This window comes from Schistocerca gregaria, chromosome 1 (genome assembly GCF_023897955.1).
Source record: "Schistocerca gregaria isolate iqSchGreg1 chromosome 1, iqSchGreg1.2, whole genome shotgun sequence".
NCBI lineage: Eukaryota > Metazoa > Arthropoda > Insecta > Orthoptera > Acrididae > Schistocerca > Schistocerca gregaria.
In genome coordinates, this window is record NC_064920.1 from 277,232,556 (window position 1) to 277,247,238 (window position 14,683).

Consider the following 14,683-nt stretch of genomic DNA (forward strand, 5'->3'; position numbering starts at 1 on the left):
CATTTTTATTTACTTTTACTGGTTTTTCCTTTACCATTACTGCACACTTGGTTTCTATCTCTGTTTCTATATCATTTTTAATCTGATCGATTTGGTTCTCAAGTTTAATCCTATTTTCAGCACAAAATTTCCTGGGTGCTTTGACTTCATCCTTACACTGTTTCTAAGAAGCATCGACTTTCCTACTATAGTCATCACAAAGCTTCTTTCTCTCTTCTGCACATTTATTACCCATTAATGTTAATATCTCACTAGTATTATGTACTACTTTGTTTATACTATTTTCCAGCCTACTAACATCTTCTATCATTCTCATACTACTCATAATTTGCCTTAACATCACTTCCAGTTTTCCATAACCACTATCGTCCTTCAAGTCAGTCCCCATTAAGTCTTCCTGTACTTTTAAAAACTTAACCTCTACAGATTTGTTATCAATCACATTGTCCATTTTCCCCCCCTCACACTGTCTTGTTCATTAAGGCCACTCCTTATATATCACTTAATATAAAAAGGCTTTTCCTATGAATTACCTTATTTTTATTCATTCGCCTGCTGCTGCTGCGATTGTCATCTTCATGCGTCGTCTGCATAGCTGCTGCAAGTGGTAATTTTCTCAGTGATGCTTGTGGTTTATCCCAGTTGGCTGCGTCCACCTATGTGCTGCTGATTGGCTGCTCCTGTACTCAATGGCTACTTTCATAGAGCCCACTCACTATTTGGCTGTTGCACCTCCCTGTTCAATGGTGACTACTTCAATTCTGATATTTCAGAAATAATTGAATTCACACTCCCATAGTATTGTCTGTTCACTGTCCATGATAAAATTCCAATCCCACATGTACCACACACTCACTTCGTTAAACTCACTGTTCAGAGTTCACAAGTCCTTGTTTATTGTTTCCAAATACAATACTCCTCACCCAAAAGGGCGCCATATATGAGGTTCGCTTGATTTATTTCTTGATTGATAGTCCTCAGTGTTGACATAATGCATTGTAATACTAGCTGAAAAATGGGTGCTGGAAGGGGGGGGGAGGGGGGGGGAGTTCAACACTGACTACTGTAAATGATGTAGCCGATGGTTTCACAGTTCTTTATTTTTGCTGCTCACAAACCCCCTCCCCATATTACACAGTTATATGGCCAGTTCAGTTCACTATTGGTAAATGATAGGCCTCATTAACAGCTTACAGGCAAACATCAGCATACTGCTACAAAAGTTTGCTATTGAACATCTATGAGCAGTAAATACCTAACCACACAGTTCACATTTCTTACACAATAATAAGGTACGTGTGACACTGTTCCCCAAGTAAATTGAACATACACTGCCATTGTTTTAACACATGGCCTATTTGTGTTACACTAATTCCACTGTTAAGTTAATGCATTATTGTTACTGATACAGACTTTCCATCTGAAAATCAGCTGTGGACAGACTGTCTTGGGACCAAAAGTTGGGCCTTTATATATCCTCACAATAATAAGCACTGAAACTATACATTGATTGATGTTTTCATTTACAAAAATTGCACTTAACATATAACTAATTCAATTAACTGAATACATCGAAAAAGTCTCCCTCTTTAACAATTCCTTCTATCACAAAGGTTAGGTTGAATTATGTGTTTAAATAATGAATTTAACAGATATAGCTACACAAACAATGCTTTTCACAAACTTGGTAATTATTTTGGAATTAATTAAGGTCTGGCTTTACTAATACGTTTTCGAATAGAGCCAAATAAATACTTTAAGAATTCTAGTAGTTCTTCTTCCAAATGTTTATAATTAGTATAGAATTAATATTTGTTTATAAGTCAACAATTGCATTTAATTCACTAAACAATTACTGATTTCATCCTATAACAAAATATATTAACTAGGAATAGTCAAAATAAATTAGGAAACTGATTTCATACACAAAACTAAACACGAAATTAATCTGGCGTTATATTTCTTTCTCTTTTATGGAATTGCAGATCATACTTATGCATGTTAATGGTAATTAGTCAAAAATGAAAATATTTAATTCAAGGAGGCAAATGGCAAAACAAAAGAGGAAGTAAAGAGTGCCAGTCTGCTTTGTCACACATTGCTGCTTGTTTCATTACCAGCAGTTTCAGCTGTGCTATTAGGTCTGACCCTAACCATCACCTCAGAAATCAAGACATGTTCAGAACAAACTGCCAGATATGGTAAAATTACAAGACAGACCTTCCCTGCACCTTTTGTACTTTATGTACATAATATGCATCAAAATACTTTTCAGAGACTAGTCCACTATCAAGGAACATTTTCTGAATTTACCGTTTGTTTCTGATTTTTACTACAGAAAGTGTGTTTTGAACACATTTTCCAAAAACTGTCTTTAGCAGCTAGTTTGGGAGCCTGCACACAATGGAAATATTTTAGATCTTGGAGCTACAAACATGTCTGGCCTTATCGACAGTGTGTGTGTGGAGACAGATTGGTCATAATCATAGCAACAGTGATTACTAAATTTAATAAATCAGCCAAGAAGGCGTAGTATTTTTCCTATAATGATCAGATGGTAATTTTCAGCATTCCACTTAGATAATAAATGAACACCATTTAATTCCAGTATTGTCAACACAGAGGAATTGTGGGCAAAGTTTAAACAGATTGTATATCATGCTTTGTGGAAGTATGTGCTGAGTAAGTGAATTAAGGATGAAAAAGATCCACCATTGTTTAATAACAAAATTTAGAAAATTCTGAGGAAGCAAAGGCAGTTGTACCCTCGATTCAAAAGACAACGTTCAAATGACTACAGGCAAAAGTTAGTAAATGTTGATACGTCTGTAAAAAAAAGTCAATGCATGAGGCGTACAAGTACTACAACCCTCATACCTTACCAAATGATCCTGCCAAGAACACAAGAAAATTCAGTTACTATGTAAAATTGCTAAGTGTGTCAAAGGCTGTCTAATCACTCGTTGACTTGTCTGGTAGAAAGTAGAAGATAGTAAAAGTAAAGCTAACATTTAAAATATCATGTTTAAGAAATCATTCATGCAAGTGGATCGTACAAACATATCATTGTTTGACCATCACACAAACTCCCATATCTGGAACATAAATTGGCATTCCTGACACAAAGAAGCAACTGAAAGAGTTGAAATCAAGTAAGTCACCAGGTCCGGATGGAATCTCAGTTCAGTTTTACACAGCATACTCTGCAGTGTTGGCCCCTTTTTTACCTTCCTTACAACCTTGCTTACCTCTTATCCAGCACAAAATTGCAGGTGATTACTGTGTATAGGAAGGCTAAAAGAATGGACCTGCAACATTCTAGACCAATATTCTTAACATTGATTTATTACAGAGTTCTTGAACATATTCTCAGTTCAAAAATAAGAAATTTTCTTGAGACAGCAAAATTGTTGTCCACAATTCAGTATAGTTTTAGAAACCATAACTTGTGTGAAACTCAGCTTGTCCTTCTTTCATATGATATCCTATAAATCATGGATGAAGGACAACATGCAGATTCCATATTCCTAGATATCTGCAAAGCATTTGACACAGTGCCCCACTGCAGACTGTTAACGAAGGTATGAGTATAAGGAAAAGGTTCTCAGATATGTGAGGTACTTGAAGACTTCTTAACTAATAGAACCCAGTATGCTGTGTTCATCAGAGACAAAGGTATCATCAGGAGTACTGCAGGGAAGTATAAGATAACCACTATTATTCTTTTTATATGCATAAATGATCTGACAGACAGGATGAGCGGCAATCTGCGGTAATTTGCTAATGATGCTGTTGTGTACAAAAGGGTGTCACCATTCCATTGAGTGTGTAGGAGGATGCAAGATGACTTAGACCAAATTCTAGTTGGTGTGATGAACTGAAGTGAGCTCTAAATGTAGAAAAATAGATAATGCGGGTGAGTAGGAAAATAATCCTATATTGGCTAACATAACTACCTTAATGTTTGATAAACATTTCATCACCGAAAACTAATTTTCTTTCATTTTCGCCAGCACCATAATCACAGCAATTAGCTACACTTGGTTCATGATATAATGTTGCTGTACATCTCTGTCTGATGATGAGCCTGCAGTGGCTCAAAAACATGTTAGTGGTACAATAAATCATATCAAAAATCCAAAAGAAGTGACTGGTTGTATATTTATTCCCTAATAAATTACCAATTCAAATCATGATTGCAGTTCATCATCCGTAATGGAAATGATGAAAAAAATTCCATATTGTTCAAATTCATCATTAATACTGTGCTCCTTGACACAGTCACATTGATTAAATATCTAGACATAATGTTACAAAGTTATATGAAATGGAATGAGCATAAGGATTATAGCAGGGAAGGCAAGTAGGTGATTTCAGTTTATTGGGAGAATTTTATGAAAGTATGGTTCATCCATATCGGAGACTGCATATAGAATACTAGTGTGACCTATTATTGAGTATTGCTTGATTTTTTTCGTTTCCCTATCAGGCTGGATTAAAGGACTATATCAAAGCAATTCAGAGGCAGGCTGCTAGATGTTTAACCCACAGATTTGATCAGGATGCAAGTATCACAGAAATGCCTGGGGAACTCAAACGGGAATCCCTGGCAGGAAAGTGACATACTTTTCAAGGAACACTATTGAGAACCAACAGTTGAATCTGACTGCAGAACAATTCTACTACCACAAACAGTCATGCAGCATAAGGACCATGGAGATAAAATAAGAGAAATGAGGATCATACAGAAGCACACAGGCAGGTGTTTTCCCCTCACTCTATTTGCAAGTGTAACAGAGTAGGAAATGACTAATAGTGGTATAATACAATGTACCCTCCATTAACCACCATACGATTGTATGTGGATTATGAACATAAACATAGAAATGTGGCTAAGTGTGTTCAAATATAGCATGAACATAGACAGTAGGCTACACTACAGGTCAATCTGTTATCGCAACTTTTATTTGGCATTCACATTCATTTGCTTCACCAGCTCTGAACACCTTTCAGAGTAACCTAGACCTCTTGCTATACTATGGATCAGTCTGCCCCAACAACAAAGATGGGGGTGAGGAGAGTCCAACATCAATTTAACCAAAATATTCGTGACAACCTAGACCATATGTTTCAGTGTTGCTCACAAAATGCATTGCCTATATCCTTGCATTTCATTGGTTAATGCCATATAATGATGCCTGTGATTTTTATTATAATTACTACTATTAAAAATAGTGATACCGAAGACAACTGACATGGGTAGTGAGCAAAAAAGAAAGTGAAGATTAAAAATTAATGTAAACCATTTTTTTCTGTTAATTTTATTTCTCCTTATATTCTGTATGTATGGCATGAATTTAGAATAAGTACAATGTTAAGTTTTTTAGACAGATACTGTATACCAATAAAAGTATGTAAGTTTGATTAGCCAGAATATTTATATTCATGACTGTCTTATAATAGGGTACATACGGTATGTAACATTCTTGTACGATCAAATCAACTTTCAACAAATCTAACACCATGGTTCTGAATTCCTTTGGTGCCTTCCTTTAATCCAATGTGATAAGGATATCAAGCATTTAAATTGAACTGAAGAATGTTTCACAAAAGTGTTCTGTACTGTGTCTTCTTTATAGATTTCTATACTTTCCCACAACGCTCTCTACAAACTGTAGTCAACTATTTTCTTTCTGTGCAACTGACCTTTTTGTTTCATTTCACAGTGCTTCTCCTAGATATTTAATTGAAGCAACTGATTAATGCAACATATCATTATATTATATTCAAACATTACATGGATGTTTCTGCTGCCCATATACATTATCTTTCATTTATATATGTTTAAAAAGAGCTGTTGTTCATCCGACCAAGCACAAATTCTGCCTAAGTTGTCCGGAATCCCCCTTGAGCTTTTTTCTTTCTTTCTTTCTTTCTTTCTTTCTTTCTTTCTTTCTTTCTTTTTTTTTCCTAAGTATGGGTCCTAACACTGGGAGCTGCAAATTCTGTAACTGTATATGCAAGCCACAGTGTAATCGGAATAAACTGCTTTAAAAAACATATTCAACAATTACATGCAAGTACTCAATTTGACTGTTAGACTATGTGCATTTTAAAGATGCCTAGGTGTCAGGAAAAGTGAAAACATTCAACCAAGAGCCATTTTACTGTCAGCATGCAACAACACATAGACAAGGCATGGCCATAAAACAGTAATAGAATGACATGATTGTTAATTGAGAGCTGTCAAGTTCCTGCAGGTAATAACTGAAATAAATAATTGATTTAATCTGTTAAAGGATGCTTGATCAAAAACTTCTGAACTCGCATGAGAATTGTGACAAAATAGCTAAAACGAATAAAGACCTATTGTATAATACTGTGATGCAATATAGAACCCTGTAAAAAAGGCATGCAGTGCTGTGGAGCAATACCAACACCTGGAATTAAACATACAACAAGAGGATCATTGTCAAAGTTATGCTCAAGAGATCAGAACAGTGGTGGTTGAAAAATAAATGATTTCACTGAAAACATTGTACTTTTTATTTGCTTGCTAATTTTTCAATGTGGTTATGATTTTAACAAAGAGTAATCTACAATAAACCAAAGAAATGATTCTCACATTCCCTCTTTTCTTTCTTTTGGTGTAATATTATATTTTTGTTGCGTACTTCTGGTTTGTGAATTACATTCAAATTGGTCTGTATGTACGTGCCAAACATATACCAGTTCATTTAAAGAAATTATATCTTAAGAGTAAAGTGGACACAATTTTTTCTGAATAGCTCAAAGCTTATTCCATCATGGCATTGCTCACTTGGTTAATAACTCCGTTGTGTATCTCTGTAAATGGTAGGGAATCTCCTCTATTTGCAATATGAAACTAGAAAAGTCTTTATGTGGCTAGTGCTGTGGTGGTTCATTGAGAATTTCCAGGGATACTGTACCTTTCGTATCATGTTTAAGAAAGACAACTAAATAATATCCTCCAATTTAGGAACAGCACAAAACATTGTTTTATTGTGAGAGAGAGCCATATACAAGTATACCAGACAATTATTGTACTTCGTCTGTGCTCATTGCCATTATTAAACTATCCACAGTTCCTAATTTCTGTGGAGAATCAATCTGTAGATAAATTGGTCTGTATACTGAAAATGATCCCTTTTTGAAAACAAATTATTCTTAGTCAAACATTCTTAGTCAAACAGTGGACAGTCCATATAGAGATATCAAGAATTTAGGAAAGATGTTCATAAAGATGACATGTTAAATTGCAGACAGGTACAATTAAAAGACACTTACATAAAGCTTTCCATCACAGCCTCCATCAGATAAAGAAAAACATGCCACTCATTCACACAAGGACCTGGTGAAGAGGTTGGGAGAAAAGGTGTTGCAGTTGTGAAGCAATGAAGATAGGGTGCCTTGTCCCTGAGTCCAGATCATGAAGATAGCATCAATGAATCTACACCAGACTAGAGGTTTGGTGTTTTGGGAGGCTAGGAAGGTCTTCTTTAGAAGGCCCATAAACAGGTTAGCATAGTAGGGATACATGAGGTAAAGAGGTGGGAATGATGGAGAGTCAGTGAAGGAAGTGGTTGGTGCTATCATTGGCATGGGAGGCTAGATTACAGGCAATTGGTTGGAGACCTTCCTAGCCTCCCAGAATGCCAAACCCCTAGTCTGGTTCAGGCTCATTGACAATATCTTCATGATCTGGACTCAGGGCCAAGACACCCCACCTTCATTTCTTCACAACCTTAATGCCTCTCCCATCTGCTTCACCTAGTCCTCCTCAAACCAGTGTGCAACCTTCCTAGATATTGATGTCCTACACTAAAACTAGCAACCATCAACAGCACATGCATTTCAACAGCTGTCATCCCTTTCACACCAAAAAATCCCTCCCCAAACAGTCTGGCCATCTGGGGACAGCATATCTTCTGAAGCGACAAGAATCTCATGCCCGGTATGCCTTCATGGGCAGGCACTATCCACCATACTTGTCCACAAACAGATCTCCCTTACCATTTCCCCTCACACCCCCAATCCTCCCATCCTCCCCCTTCACCACCCATTACCACCCTGGCCTGGAACAACTGAACCACATCCTTCACCAGGGATTTGATTACTTATTATTATTCCCTGAAATGATGGACATCCTCCATAAGATCCTTCCCACCTCTCCTAAAGTGGTATTCTATCACTCACCCAACTTTCACAACACCCTAGTCCATTCCTATGCAACCACCAATCCCAGCCCCTTGTCACGAGCACCATATACCTGTGGAAGACCCAGGTGCAAGACCTCCCCAATCCACCCACCCAGCACTTACTATTCCAGTCCTGCCAGAGATTTATCCGACCCCGTCAGGGGCTGGACCTCCTGTGAAAGCAGCCATGTCATTTACCAGCTCTGCTGCAATCATTGTACAGCACTTTAGATTGGTATAACTACCAACCAGCTGTCCACCAGGATGAAGGTTGACCACCGAACTCTGGTGAACTGTGGTCCAACATGCCGCTGAATATAACATGCTTGATTTCAATGGCTGTTTCACTACTCAAGCCATTTAGGTCCTGCCCTCCACCACCAATTTTTCCGAACTGTCCAGACGGGAGTTATCCTTACAATACATTCTCAGCTCCCATAACCATCCCCCTCTCTTCTATCATCTCCTCCCTATTCTCATCTCCCACCCTTTTTGTTTGCCACCCTCTACCAATGCACCTGCCCATCTTTCCCCACTCCTCTTCTTTTTCATTCCGTTTTCACCACTGCTCTGTCCCATAACCCCCAGATCCCACACCTGTTGGCATTCTCATCACTGTACATTCCACTAAATACCACTCGTCTCTCCCCCCATCCATACACTGCTGTCCCTTCCCTTTCCCCGCCCCCTGCAGATTGCTGATTCCATCCCATATGATAGTTGCTTTCTGGCCCGAGCTGCCAGAGTTTGGGGTCATGTGTGCATGTGGTGTGTTTGCTTGTGTGAATGAATGTAGTGTGTTTCTCTTTCTCTGGTAAAAGCTGTAGCCGAAAGCTTTATGTTGATGTCTTTTAATTGTGCTTCTCTGCAGCTTAACATGTCATCTTTAGATTAAGTAGCAGTCTATCTTTCCCTACATTTTAAATTATTGTTAGTGTCAGATATTGTGTAAGCAGTTATAAATATTTGTAATGTGAGGTAACCTCAAGAAAAAGTAAGCATATCATTATTTTTTGCTGAACATTTTCAAAGATGTACACTATGTTATGGAAAACATGAGCATTCAGAAGATCTAACGTGTTTTTTATTGGAAAATCCAGATTAGAATGTAATAGATATCATTTCTGTTTGGGAAAACTCAGTAGGATTTATTATTCAGATTGTACTTAATTCTATTTGTGTGTGTAATAATATGAAATTTAATAATTATGCTATGACTTCTGATTTATGTCAGAGTGCAAGATATTTATAGGTTGTTACAGAGAGTATTTGATTCTTTGATAAAATAGAAAACTACACCTGCACTTATGCTAAAATATATGACAGTGACATTGCAGAAATGATAAATGAAACATATTGCTATGAGTATCATAGTTTAAGTCATTGGTTACTATTAGAACTGTACACAAATTGCACATAAGTCTCTTCTGCACTCTATACCTATTGCAATATTGTTATTTTATGCTTCTGTGAAGCAGTATTTCAACTGCTTGTAGATGTCTTCCTGCTGCTTTATGGCTTTATTTTTCTTATTATCATTTTGAACAAACCTTTATCGTGGGTGATTATGAGATGATAATATTCTCAGCGTTTTGCATGAAGATTTAACAGAAGCAACTGCTGTATGGAATATGCAACACATTACTGTTCTATAAAAGTGGCTATACAACTAAAAGCAATATTGTATGCTAGAATCTTTGATAACATTGAATAGGCATTGCTTTCCATTCACAATCTGCCAAAAAGTAACTAAAGTTTGATAGTGGTAGTTACAAGATGGACACCAGCACAAACCCTCAGAATAAATTCCTCTCTTATGTGTAGTCATCATATCAGTTAATAAAATGACATGCTATTTTGCATTAGTATAAAACTAACTTCCTTGTGCAATGACTCTTTACCTTAGAAAGTAACATTATCTTCATATGTTGCAGAATAGTATGCTAGTGGTAGACTGTATTGATATTGGTAAGCAATCTAAGAATCCCTATGTTATTAGTCATTTATTGTTAATCTTATAATTATTTTGTTCCTAGTTGACTTGCTATCTTTTGGAAATATTTTTCTGAAATTCAGACAATAACAACATGCATAAACATTGACATTTTACATGAGCATGCCATTCAGTAATTCTCACTTGCCACTTTCTGAAGAAATGCACTAAATTCTGAAACATGGTGTTAAACTTTGCAGAACTAGAGGTGTCTTATAAGTGACACTCATAAAAGAAAATTATGTTATTTGAAATAAATTATTCCATTGTATGTTACATAAGATTTTCATGAAATATGAGGAAAACCAAAAAACGCAGAGAATCAAAGCATCTGATATTCGAAAGATCATTCTCAGATGTATGGCAGTACTTTTTGCTCCACACTCATTGCAGTTGGTAACCTAAAAAATATTATCCATAATATTACTGAGGACTTTAAGCTTAGTGAATTCTGTTGTTTTTAACTGGTCACATGTACTAAGTGTTTTTTATTTAATTTTATTGCATGTATGTTCTTAAATAATCAGTTATGCTATATCATATCATTTTCTTTTCAGTAGGCTACAGACATAAAGGCTTCACTATGTTTTTCACTTTGAGTTTAGTGTCTTGCATGTGTGTGACTACAGCTCACTCTTATGTAAGCTTCTTGTATATCTGTACTATGTAGGAAACTAAGCAATTCTGGAAGACAGCTGTTGGCTTCATTGTTTACTGATTGCCGCATGGTATGTGTTTGCCACTTTACAATTAATGCTAAAGGTTATGCATACCTGTATAAGTATTCTTTTTCTTATGTAGTACGGTATATAACAGTCTACATTTTTTTCCCCTCCATTTTTGTAGAGGGGCCTAGGTAGGTCTTTGCAGAACATGTATTAATTATCACGTTTGAGTATCATTTGTATTTGAGCATTGTTTGAATGATATTTAGTTCTGATTAACATTAGGGATTCTTTTTTGATACTGTTCACTCTATAGTGCATAATTTTAAATGCAATGATTTTTCTGTTCCTGGGAAATGTGTGTCTGAATGCTGCTCCCTGTAAACTCAAAACTGACCTTTTTTAATTTTTTATTTTAAATGATGGCAAGATCCGAAAAGTAATACAAATTCTTTCAGTTTACTGTACATTCTTAGTCTTGAAGTGACCAACTCAATTACTGAAGTTACTGGTCAGTTTCATATCTGATTACATTCAATATAATGCTGCATATTAGGAGATTTTTGAATTTAAATTGAAAAAAATTGGAAAGAAAACCTTCAGATTGAGTAACCAACTGCTTGTGAGTTAAAAGTTCTCAGATACATGTTTTAGACATTACATTACATGGAGATGAATACACAGCTGCCAAAATGATATTTAAAGTAAAGTAAAGATGTATTGACAAGCTAACAATTGATTAACATTTCCAAGTTTTACGCAGTGTTATATATTACTTAACTACTACAGATGCAACAATTTCCTGTATCCTGCTAGCTGACAAACTGATAAGAGAATGATCGCAGCAACAATAAATTATGCATACCTCAAATATCTGGTTATCGTTTGTCTCATTCTCATAAAACCTCCCATTCCAAGAGTCAAAATGATAGTTTCGTATCTTATACAGTAACCAAATATTTGCTTCTTGCTGTATTAATAAAATTAATCTTAACTTGCGGGACTCAAGAGCATACATACATACACACACGCATAGTGAGTGGTAGGAGCAACATTTTCGGATAAAAGATGTACATTAATTCAGTTCTGAATCAGTTACAAATAAATCTCATAAATAAGACTAAAGTAGAGGAACCAACATATACAGATAAAAGACCTGTTCCAAATTGTGATTTGTGTGAATTTAAATCTGTTTACTATTTTTCTTTTGACTACAAGCTCAATTAAGCTGTTACTTTTAGTACCTTGCTCATTTGGCCAACTTGTAGGAATAAATAATGGCATGTGTTTAAAAATAGTCACGTCTGGTTATGGTGAATGTAGAACACAGTTGGTTTTGAGGAAAACACAATTGTAGTACACTACTGTTTGGAAAAGTGACTCACCAAGACAGATGGATGTGATCCCAATGAAGTTTATTCAACTGATTATGGGTGTCTCACTACATAAATGACTAGCATTACGCGCCATTGTCTGTGACTGTGAAAATTCCGTACAGAGTAGTGCCACCACATGCTGCAGTCAGAGCTTCTAGATGTCATGATATAGAATCAAAATGTGTCTGCTTATGCTGCTTGGCAATGCTCTACCACGCAATTTGTATGTGCATCCACAAATCATCAACTGGGGCTGCAGGAGGACCTGAATGAACAAACTAATGAGTGACCATATCCCAAACGTGTTTGGTGGGTGACATCTCAAGTGAATGAGCAGTGCAGGGAAGCAGTGGTAGCCGCCATTCTTCAAAGAAGGCTTGCACATGCCTCCCCATGTGTGGCTGGAAAAATTCCTGCTGAAATATCACACATGGAATGGCCTGCAGGAGGAGCAGTGCCTGAGGCTGTAAGGGCTTCCTGAAGAATGGTAGCTGTTCATATTGCACTCAAGATGTAGGAGGCAAGATCATGTGTTTCAAACATTTGTCCACCATGCTGACCAACACTGCAATCTGCCTGATTGTGTTCACTATGGCGGTGTCAAACACACATGCAACCATCACTGCAGGACAAGTTGAAGTGAGACTCATCTCAAAAAATTTCATTTGCCACTCAGCATGCCAGTGCCGACATTCACAAGCCCATTGCAGTCTGCAGTGTTTGTGAGTTCTGGTCAGTGAAAGCTGACGTAATGTCACCTGTCCAGCTGACAGAAGATGGCATTGAACTGTTGATTTTCCACACCTGTTGCAGTACTCCAACATCATGCCAACAGTGTGGATGAAGCTGTTGTGTCTCTTATGGCCAGGTAGGAAAGATGGCTGTCATCTTGCACTGTGGTCACATTTTGTAGTCCAGTACCCTGTTGGGACTTTGAACAGCCTTCTTCTCTCCACTGGGTCCATGTACACCTCACTGTTGAAGCAGCATATCCTGTATGAGCCGCAGTGTCACAGAATGATAGATCAACACCTGCGGGAACACACTCACATGCCAATATTCGACTCTGTGATGTTGGCGAGGGAGGCATAGTGGCATTTGCTTACAGGTTTCCACTTCATGTGATGGCTCCACACTGACTGAATGTTTCATAACACTGACCTCTCCAGTCACACAAGAGAGGGTGCTGGTGTGCCTTTGCAAACCCTCTGCCATTTAAATCAGTTATTATTGTTCGTCTGTCCTACTCATCGTCTTATCATGCTGTGTTGCAGACCATTACTTCGGAGTGTTTACGAGGCATGTTTTTTAAGTAAGGTCTGTTTGAACATAATTACACAATGAAAGGTTATTTCATAAAAAGGAAATTTACTTTCAGAAATTACATACTTCATTCTATTTTTTGACAAAGTTGCCAAGTTTGTTGAAATGTGTATCATACCTCTCACCAAGTTTTAAAATACCCTCTTCATAAAAGCTTTCCTCATGCTCCGATAATCAAGAGTTCACTGCCATTTTCACGTCGTTGTCGTCATTGTAACAGTTGCCACTGAGGTGGTGTTTGTGGTGGAAGAACAGATGGTAATTTCTCGGCGCAAGATCAGGACTGTAGGGTGGGTGGTCTAAAACTTCCCAGCCAAAACTGCCCAATAAATTGCGGGTCTGACCTGCAGTGTGAGGTCTTGCATTGTCATCGAAAAGAACAATTCCCTTTGTCAGCAAGCTGCATCTCTTGTTTTAAATTGCTCTGATTAGCTTTCTAGGGATTTGGTAGTATGCTTCTGCATTGATAGTGGTTCCTTGTAGCTTGAAGTCGACCAACAAGACACCATGCCTATCCCAAAACACCGACACCATGATTTTGCGCTGGGACAGAGTCTGTATGGCCTTCACCTTTACTGACGAGTATGTGAGTCTCCATTCCGTGCTCTGTTGCTTCGATTTGGTCGTGATATGCGAAACCCGTGTTTCGTCTCCAATTACCGTCTGACTCAAGAAGACATCACCTTCTTCATGATAACGAGTCAAGAATTTCATTGCACACTCAAATCTTTGGTTTTGTGGTCCTCTGTTAGGAGTTTCAGGACCCAGTGGGAGCACAGTTTCCTAAACTTTAGGTGTTCAGAAACAATATTATAAAGCACTGATCTTGACACATCAGGAAATTTGTTTGAGACACCTATTATTGTGAAGTGCCTGTTCTCATGCATCCTCGCTTCAACTGAACCACCAAATCATCTGTAATCAAAGAATTCTCGTACCCCCTTATGCACTTTGCTTTCACTTATAACAGTATCACCGTACACTTCGCAAATCTGTCAATGAACTTCTGCATCAGATAGGCTCCTTGCTGACAAAAACCGCATCACTGAGCGAACCTCACATGCGGCATGTGAGTTGATAGTCTCAAACATTTTGAAAACACAGAAC

At 37.3% G+C, this 14,683-nt stretch overlaps 1 protein-coding gene across 1 annotated transcript in view; it reads left to right on the forward strand.

Annotated features, from left to right (window-relative positions):
- LOC126340649 (potassium channel subfamily T member 2) overlaps positions 1–14,683 on the forward strand; it is a 1,715,804-nt gene that overhangs the window by 1,642,686 nt on the left and 58,435 nt on the right. The gene's annotated exons all lie outside the window — the stretch shown is intronic.